The sequence below is a fragment of the Myodes glareolus genome, chromosome 2 (genome assembly GCF_982192425.1).
Source record: "Myodes glareolus chromosome 2, mMyoGla1.1, whole genome shotgun sequence".
In the NCBI taxonomy this organism is placed as follows: domain Eukaryota; kingdom Metazoa; phylum Chordata; class Mammalia; order Rodentia; family Cricetidae; genus Myodes; species Myodes glareolus.
Window position 1 is genome coordinate 88,809,629 of NC_142027.1, and position 10,077 is coordinate 88,819,705.

The 10,077-nt window shown below is 44.4% G+C and overlaps 1 long non-coding RNA gene across 1 annotated transcript; it reads right to left on the reverse strand.

Annotated features, from left to right (window-relative positions):
* Positions 1 to 1,037: 1,037 nt before the first annotated feature.
* Positions 1,038 to 7,897, reverse strand: LOC146895545 (uncharacterized). Its single transcript, XR_015000512.2, has 3 exons — positions 6,709 to 7,897; positions 4,637 to 4,743; positions 1,038 to 3,622 (listed from the first exon to the last, which is right to left on the reverse strand). It is a non-coding gene; the product is annotated as an uncharacterized LOC146895545 (long non-coding RNA).
* Positions 7,898 to 10,077: the final 2,180 nt, after the last annotated feature.

A 10,077-nucleotide genomic window follows, 5' to 3' on the forward strand; every position in this document is an offset into this window, starting at 1 on the left:
ATTGAGACAGTTGATGAAGTTTGAGTGTGGACAGTGGGTTAGTTAATCCAACCTGCTGCATTTTCTGAATTTGATTCTATAGCCGTCTTAGAAAATACACAGCGGGCAGAATAACTCCCCAGTTCTTTCACTCACGGCTAAGAATGACCCTTATATCAGCAGTGTGATTGTGCACGCAGACCCCTAAACTTTTCAAGAAGGATATTTCTCTGCTTCAATTCGTAAGTAGACATTTAAAATGTCTTGCGAGTTCTGCTGAGGAGCAGCGCTCTAAACTTGCCAGTGGGATACGGAGAGGATCCTGTGGCCTTCAGCTAAGAGCATTAGCTACTGTGTGAGTTGAGGCGATCTAACTTAGTGAGGCTTGATCACTGGTGTGATTGGGGCACCGTTGCTGAACATGTCTCTAAATATAAGGATTGAAGGACTGATAAGGGGTGCTGACTTCCCTTCTCTGTTGCAGCAGGGAACCCGACGGTTCATGGATTCCTCACAGTGTGTGATATTGGTTTGGCTTCTAGTTTAGCTGCTGTACTTTGGGATTCTCTTTCCTTGAACCACATACAGCCTTCTTTTCTTACAGGCTTTAAACTTTCCCAGCTCCTGCTGAGACCTTCTTCAGTGGGTCACCTGGAACTGCCTGCTCACCTATTTGTGTGATAGTTAACACACACACACACACACACATATGTGTGTGTGTATATATATGAATATATATATATATATATTCTAATCATATTTTAAACAATTTTGAGTCTTGCTTTAATAGTTTACGTTGTCATAAAATTTATGATTAAAAATGAACTAAAATTGCTGAATTACTGCCTTGATCTATCTAAGTGAATTACCATGGTGACCTAATACCTCCTGGTCAATCATTTAAAAACAAAACAAAACAAAACAGGGTAGTGTTTCTTCTTTACAGCCAGAACTTTTACGTCTTTACAGCCAGAACTTTTACGTCATTACCTGCCACGCCAGCATAGCAACTGTAGTTCTTCTGAGTGAGGGGCGTCAGGATTAACACACAACACAACTTCAGGTTCTGCAGACAAGCCTTTATTCCATTTTCTCACACAGTATATATAGCCCTCAGCAGGGGAGGCCAAGCCAGCAAAAGCAGGAAGCTCATCACCGGAACTCAATGGCTTAGGGGTAAACATCCTTAGAAACATTGCTGAAAACAACAGATTGTTCCTGTTTTTGTTCCTGTTTTCAACTAACCACAAGAGTGCAAAACAGATCAAGTGGGGGTGCAAAGGCCTGTCCTCTAGGGACCCAACAATTACCTTTTTGTCTTAAACTCATGCCCCAAATTCATTTTATTATGTTTGTTTGTAGTATGTGTGGGGACATGCACATGTGTGTGGAGGCATGCACATGTGTGTGGGGGCATGTAAAGTCATGCAGTTGACATTAAGTGTCTTCTGTGATTGTGCTCAACTTTATTTATCAAGGCAGGGCCAACTGCTGAATCTCGAACTTGCCACTTCTGGCCAAACTAGCTAGCCAGCTTGCTTCAAGGATGGCCTCTCTCTGCCTCCCAAGTGCAGGGATCACTGGCAGTATCACGCTTACTGTGATGTTGCCAAGTCTTGGTTGCCAACTTGACTACATCTGGAATCAATTTCAACCCGGGCAGCTGGGGATGTGGATGAGAATTTTTCTTGATTGACTGTTTGAGCTGAGTACATCCAGCCTCACTCTAGGCCACACTTTCTGGTAGCCATCCACATAAAAAGATGTAGAAAGAGGGGAGCTTTTGCTTTTGGCCTGCTTTCCTTCACTTGTGCTGGCAAGTTCATCTGTCCTGCTGCTGCAGCTTCCCTTTGCCTGTAGTAGAACTACCTTCTTTAGGATTCCAATGTAGACTATCTTTCTATTGCTGTGAGTGAACACCGTGACCACAGTAACTCTTATAAAGGAAAACATTTAATTACAACTCAGAGGTTCAGTCCGTTATCATCATGGTGAGACATGGTGGTGTGTAGACAGACATGGTTCTGGAGAGGTAGCTGAGAGTTCTGTAGCTTGCATAGACAACAGGAAGTGGTCTAAGACACTGGGCATGGCTTGAGCATATATGAGCCCTCAAAGCCCTCCTCCACAGTGACTCAGTTCCTCCAACAAGATCACACATCTTAATAGTGCCATTCCCTTTGGGTGGGGCTTTTTTTTTTTTTTTTTTTTTTTTAGCCACCACATAGACTGGTTACTAGCTGAGACATCCAGTCTTGTGGACTGAACAACTTCAACTTATTTACTCTGAGGGACAGCCATTGTTGGATTAGCTGGCCCACAGCCTTTAAGGCATGCTAATAAATCCACTTTTACTTTATGGTCATCCTATCAGTTCTGTTACGTTGGAGAACCCTAACATACTTGCTCAACTTTAATTCTGGAGATTTGAATTCTGGTTCTTGTGCTCACCCAGTAAATTCTTTACCTGCAAAGCAATTCCCCAGCCGCAGATCTTAGAATGCTATTCTTCAGTAACTTCCATTTTTTTCTCTTTCCCTCCCTTCCTTTTCTTCGTGTGTGTGTGTGTGTGTGTGTGTGTGTGTGTGTGTGTGTGGTGAGGTGTGCGTGCACACATGCATGCACACACACATGACTGGGATTGAACTTAGGGCTTCAAGCATGCTAGGCACATGCCCTACCATTGAACAATATTCTCAGTTCAATGTGTAAAATTCTTGAAAATCATGTATTATCATTTATCACACATTTTGACAAACACACACGCACACATTTACATAAAATTAAGGTTTTGTAAATTTTCAACTGACAGGCTTTAAAGCCACAACTGTGAAAATTCTGAATTGGCTCATCATACTTATTGGGTTTTTGAAGGTTATTAAATGTAAGCAAGTACTTTATTGGCAATGCCGCTCAGTGCGTGAACTGAGTGCAGTTTTCAATCTGATGTATCTACAGCGGGGGTTTGTAATTATTGATTTCCTTTTTGGAAAGGATTGTACTGGCGTTGCTGCTCAGTGAGCTCACTGGTGATGTTCTATATCATTTGATACATAATTATTCATCACCAACTACAATATTTGGAACAGATCCATTGTTTTGCTCCCGGGGGTTTGTCCACTTTAAAGCCACATCGTCACTTGGCATCCGTGAAGTTTGGCACAGGACCTCTTGCCTTGAAGGAAGCCTGCAGACACACAAGTCTCCAGGAAAGTGTGCTGCATACGATGTATGCATACAATCTATTCTGATCCTCCCTAGGGCTTTCCATCAGCTCTGGAATGTAACTAGTTATCTAGATTGTGCCGCGAAAATGACAATGATTTTGAATGCTTTTAACACAAGTTTGATTGAACCTGCAGACACACAGCCTGAATATAGAGAAGGTTGTCTGTACACGGTGAGATTAGGGTGAGAGAGGGGTAACCCTTTCTCTGGTAGGGTGATGCGGGAGAGCCAGTATCTTCAGCACTGTGCTCAGAATGCAATGCACAGGCAAGTACAGCTTCGGAAGTGGATTCTTCTAAGCATCCTTACGCCTCTTGCAGTTTGAAGCCTGTTGGTCTAGAGCAGTGGTTCTCAACCGGTGGGTCACAACCCCTTTGGTGAGGGTGAGGTCAAACAACCTTTCTACAGGGGTCACCTGCAAACATCGGAAACACAGATACATTACAATCCATCACAGCAGCAAAATTACAGTCAGGATGTAGCAATGAAAATAATTTTATGGTTGGGGGTCACCATGGCATGAGGAACTGTATTAAAGGGTGGCAGCATTAGAAAGGTGGAGAACCACAGCTCTGGGGGATCTGGACTGTGATCTTGTGGTACAGAACAAAGTCTCTTTTTATCTTTAAATTTCATATATATATATATATATGTATATTTCATATATTCAAAATAAATTTTATATATTCATATGTGTGTGTTTTGCTTGCATGTATGCCTGGTGCTCTAGGAGGCCTGAAGAGGCATCAGATCCCCTGGATCTGGAATTACAGATGTTGTGAGCTGTCATGCGGGTGTTGGGAGCTGAACCCAGCTCCTCTGCAAAGAGCAACAAGTGCTCTTAATCATTGCGCCACCTCTCCAGTCCTAGCACAAGTCTCCTAGCGGCTAACATGATCTTCAGAGGGGCAACTGACTTCCCTGTGCAGGTGCATTGGCTCTGTGACCCCTGTTGTGCACTTAGCCCAGACATACCTAATATAACAACAAAGAGACTTCTGCAAAGCCAAAGAAATCCAGCTCAGAGATTTCCACCAGCATTTGACAAAAACCCAAAGCCAAGCAACCAACCAAACACACAAACCAACAGACCTCCAAAAACTATTTGCAGTCAGAGTGCTTTTGGAAAGATGTGAGAACATCCCCATCATCGGGTGATGAAATTTGATCCTGACATCGCAATCAAAACCTTGCAGACTTGCTTGTCTAGAGTTAAGACGCAGAAACCTGTCATTCACCAAGTCGAAGGAGAAAGGCATTCAGCCAAAGCAGGAGTTGAACACAGTGTCTGATGGTCTAACAAGACACTGTCCTTTGGTGGAGAATTGATTCAAACACAAAGGCAGATAATTGTTGCTTTCCTTTCTGCTTCTTCTCCCAACATGCTTTTAGGGAATTTATGTCAAAATAGTAGTCAGTTTGTAATTACCTTTTCAAAACTGTCAAATAAGTAGGCTCTTACGTTCTCTTGTCTCAGTTTATTTCCAATTACTTTTTCCTGAAGTCTCACTTGGAAGTTAGGCCTAATTGAATTACCTGTAAAAAAATGTAAACGTAAAAATGTGAGGACCGCATGAAGCTCCCTACACTTGCCCTAAGGCATGCCTTTAGTTTGCTAACGAGACCATACATATATGTCAAGATCTCAGATCATATGTTTTATTTACCCACTCATTTGTTTCAGTTCTAATCCTTCTGCACGCTAAGTAAGTGCTCTGCCAGTGAGCTGTATCCCCAGGCTCCTAGGCATTCCTTTTAAGAAGGTTATTTGGGGCTGAAGGTGGCTCAGCAGTTAAGAGAAATGGCTGCTCTTGCAGAGGACCCAGGTTTGTTTCCCAGCACCCATGTGGTGCCTCATAACCATCGGTAACTCCAGTTTAAGGGATCGGATGCCCTCTTCTGGCCTCTGCAGGCACTGCATGCATGTGGTGCACATACATGTAGTGCTTCAGGCACACAGACACAAAATAAATGAATCTTTTTTTTTTAAGAAAAGGATGGTGATTATTTCTTCTAGACCCATAACTTTAGAGATAGCATGACTCCTATTTCATATAAACAAGAAACCTTGTTGTGGATGGAACGTTAGTACTTTGTCAGAACGCTGAGGCCATACCCAGTGTGCTATTGTTATAAGGCAAAGTATGACTTACAATTACGTTGGGGAGATAATTAGGTCTTTCCCACAGAAACGACATTTGAGCCTTTACAAGAGGGACCTTTAAGGACTGTACAGCTCTCCTCTCACTAAGATCTCTCAGCAATGTGCCACCTGGCAGAGAACCCTCTGCACTCTCAGCTCCGGTCTCTCAGTTTTAACCATGAGCTGCTGTCCTGTCTATGCCAGCAGCCTATGGTACTTCACCATGGCAGCCTGAACTGAGGCAAACATCTTTTTATTTTCTTATGATTATGAAAATACATGCTCACCACGAAAAATTCATGCTATATGTAATAATACACATAAATAAAAACAAGAAAAATTTTAAAAAATCACCTGGAGAAACTACATCTTTTCTGAAATTTTGGATATTTTCATATACTTACACACACACACACACACACACACACACACACACACTCATACACATGCACACACATACTCATACATGTGCACACACTCATACACATGCACACACTCATACACAAGCACACACTCATACTCATGCACACACATACACATGCACACATACATATACATGCACACATGCATAAATATTTTAAAACTTTTTTTAATAAAAAAGAATCAATGAAGAGTAAACACAAGCTCATACCCAGACCATGCAGAAAATTCCTGCAGACCAAGAGGAGAACTCAGACAAGGTTTCCAGTTCTGGCACAGATAGAAGCAGGACCATTTCCAGGAGGCAATTTAAGTGGTTAACAAATGTGCTCAACCCTCAGCTGCCACACAAACTCAAAGCCGAGCCACGCAGACACTGCTACGCACTGGAATAGTGAAATGGACAAATACTATTTCCACGTGAACCCAGGAACTGTTCCAGTCCTGTGAACTGGCATCTTTGGATGGACTTGATCCCAAATGTTCCGTCAATGCTTTGCTTGCTGATGCATCATTAGATCAACTGTCTGTTGGCTTCGGTCAACAGACAACCCAGCCGCCAGATGCATGAGCACAGCTGGCAGAGGAGAGATCTCAGACTGAGAAAATAGTCTCAGTCCATTTTGTTTCTTTCCCTAATAGCCGGTCAAAGACTATTATCATAATTTTAGCATCTGAATATATTTGCTTAAGTCATCTTGTGGAAGTCTCCTCGGAGGGCTGCTGTGTTCGTGGGAAGCAACACACAGGTGTCAGAAAACCAGCCTCGCCCACACTCCCCTCCACCCTGCTGCAAACATTTGCTCAGCTCAAAGGCGGTTTCTTCGCCATGTTGTCCCGGAAGTCAGTGGATTCTGTGTGATTTAACAGCCTTGTTAGTTCTTGCTATAACTGAAACCAACAGAAAATAAGCAACCATGCTATTCTCGCATCCATACCTGCTTGTCCGACGAGGGGTAAACATCGTGGGGAAATGCCCGCCTCCATGGGTGGACAAAAACGTTGCAGGTGGTGTTGAGAAGAAAACTTCTGCCTGTGATGACCACAAGAGGAGAGAAAGACTATGGCAAACCACCACAGCAAAGAACAAAACTATAGGATGTGCTGAGTTTCAGAGACAATGGCACCAAGAAAACGTGACCTTTTTGCTTTCCTCTCCGCGATGGCTCATCTTGGTTGGCCACCTGACACACCTGGAAACTTGCCTTGATCGGCTTGGCCTAGAGCAAACCTGTGTGGGCAGTTTCTTAATTGCTGATTGGCGTGGGAGGGCTCAGCCCACTGTGGGCAGCACCATCCCTCGGTGGATGGTCCTGGGCTGCTGAAGAAAGATGGCCGAGCTCCTGAGTGTGGGGGGAAGTCCATGAAGAGCATCCTCTGTGGCTCCTGCCCTGACTTCCCTCGTGCCGGGGACCAGCTTCGACCAGTAAACGACTTACCAGGGGAGTGGCGTGGGGATTAGACAAGATGGTAAAGAGCATGAAGACACGCGTGAAAATAACAAAACAGAAGCACAGGACACAGGGCGGGAGCTCCAGTGAACACTGACAGCTGCCTGTTTAAATTTCCAAAGACTTTTAAACCCCAATACAACAGAAGGAAGAAGACAAAAGGCTGCTTTAACATGATACAAAGGACAATATTTTGAGTCACCAAGTCATTAATTCTTGAGAAAAGTGTTCTGTTGTTTAGGCAGTGAGCCCACCCTAGACCAAGTATCCCGAAGGCAACTCTCTCGGTCAAACCTCTTAATTCAAAAGAAGGAGCAGAAGTCTGTTTGAATTTCCTGACCTTTGGTCAGGGTGGAGTGGCTCTACCTGCTTCTTAACGTCCAGAACACAAAGCAACCACACCCAAGCTCAGGGTGTGTAGTCACACTTGGCAACAACTTTGAGCTAGCTGAAACTCTCTGTCCTTCAGACAAGGTGGGAACAGGCTCCGCTGTTTAGGCCTCCACACCCCCGATGAGATGACAAACCTTCTAAGTGAAACAGCACCTTTTCTTCCAGAGCTGTTTTGGGTCATAGTGTTTATTGCAGCAGCAGAAAAGCTTGGCCGCCCTCCGAATATGTCAGGGCAAGAAGGTGGAGACGGATGATTCTGACTCTTAAAAACTGTTGGAGTCACTGGACTGGAAATAGAATCCAATCTACTTAAAGTCCGGGCAGGGAGCTGCCTACAAAGTCCAAGACAAACAAAACACAAGCACCTCCCAGGCCCCCACCCCTCACCCCCTCACCCCCCATCCCCTCACCCTCCACCCTCTACCCCTTCACCCCCTACTCCCTCATCTCCCCATCCCCTCACCCTCACCCCCTCACCCCCCTACTCCCTCATCCCCCCATCCCCTCACCCCCCTACTCCCTCATTCCCCACCCCCTTACTCCCTCATCCCCCACCTCCCCTCATTCCCTCACCCCCCCACCTCCTCTGAGAAAGGTTTGGCCTGAAGCTCACCAGTTAGGCTTGGCTGAATGAGTGAGCGTCTCTTTGGAGATTACAAGCATGGACCAGCATTTTTACCCTGCTCTGGGGTCCGAACCCAGGGCCTCATGCTCTCAAGCCCAGCACTTTTCTTGTTTTTGAGGCCATTACAAATCACACTGTTTCTTGTTGCTTGCTGCTGGTGGGCAGAAACACACTATGGCCTCCTTATTTAGTGTTCATAGTAAGTTCATAAAAGAGCTCTTCAGATTTTCTCCGTGTACAGTCAGGTCACGTGTAATGGAGTCTGATGTCTTTTGCCTTTGATGCTGTCATCTTAGATCTTTGCTTTTTTGCCCTGACGGGAGTCTGCTAACAGTGTTGACTAGATCCTGATCATATGCATGCCACTTCTAATGCACAGGGGAGCAAATCTCAACACGGCAGCGTGGGAAGTAATGACAGCACTGGGTTATGTTGTCCCAGCAACACGGCTGGATTGAAAAATGGAACTCCTACATTTACTCTCCTGAGAAGATTTTTTTTTTCCTGTAAATGACTTTTTATGGGTTCTTTGAGAGTTATATGTTTCGATCCTATTCACTCCCTGAGCTCTTCCCAGTAGTATTTTGCCCTACTCACTAATTTAATGTCTTTTTCTTTAAAAAAAGACACCCCCACATCCTCAAGATCAGTTTGTGCTACCCAAAGATTATTGGATGTGTGGCCTTCCATTTGGGATGTGGTTGACTTACTGAGGGCTACACTCAGAGAAAACCACTGCTCCTTCCCCAGCAGCTAACCACTGCCAGCGGCTCCTTGCTAGGGGTGATATCTCATGCCCAGCTCCCTCTCCAAGCTGAGCTTGGGTTTGTTCATACCATTGCAGCTGCTGTGGGCCCATGTGTGCAGCTGATCTGATATGTCCAGAAGGCTCTATGTCCTTGTTGTCACCCACTGCCTCTGGCTCTTAGACTCTTTCTGACCTCTTTTCCTCAATGACCCCCCCCCGAGCTTTGGGAGGAGTGACTGTGGCCCAGATGTTCCTTTAAGGCTGAGCATTCATCATCTCTCATTCTCTTGGCCCATTGTGTGTCTCTGCGTTTAGCAAATAGGAGCTTTTCAAGTGAGGGCTGAGTGATGCATTAATCAATGGATACAACCGTAGGTCCTCAGGAGTTAGTTTAATATGTGTCCATTTTGAGAGACGGTGTTTTAAAAACACGCTTAGCTGTTGTCTGAGTCACTGTTCTATCGCTGTGAAGGGAGCCATGGCCATGGAACTCTTAGAAGAGAAAGAATTTAATTGGGGCTGGCTTACAGTTTCAGAGGTTTTATCCCGTTATCGTGGTGAGGACCATGGAGGCATGTAGGCAGGGGCTGGAGTAGTAGCTGAGAGTGCTATACACACACTCAGATAGAGAGAGATGGGGGTGGGGAGAGAACTGGGCCTAGTAATAGGCTTTTGAAGCCACAAAGACCTTCCCTAATGACATACAACAAGGCCTTCCTCCAACAAGGCCACACCTTCTGATATTCTCAAATAGTGCTACTCCCTGGCGACAAGCATTCACATATATGAGCTTATGGGGTGGATTCTTATTCAGACCATCACAGTCATTTTAATCTATCAAATGCCCCCCACTTTTTTTGAAGTTACTGAAATTATTCTGTAAGCTTTTGCCTTTATTACTTGACTGTGTTAGTGTGTTTAACACTCGACCTGCCTTTTGGGATGAACCCTGTGGTTGTGATTTCCTGTCCCTTTTATTCTTCCATTAGATAAATTTTACAGTATCACTGGATTTCATTTTATTTAGAATTTCTGTCATTTCCATGAATGACATTGATTTGAAATATGTTCTTTGGTTTTTGTTTAATTT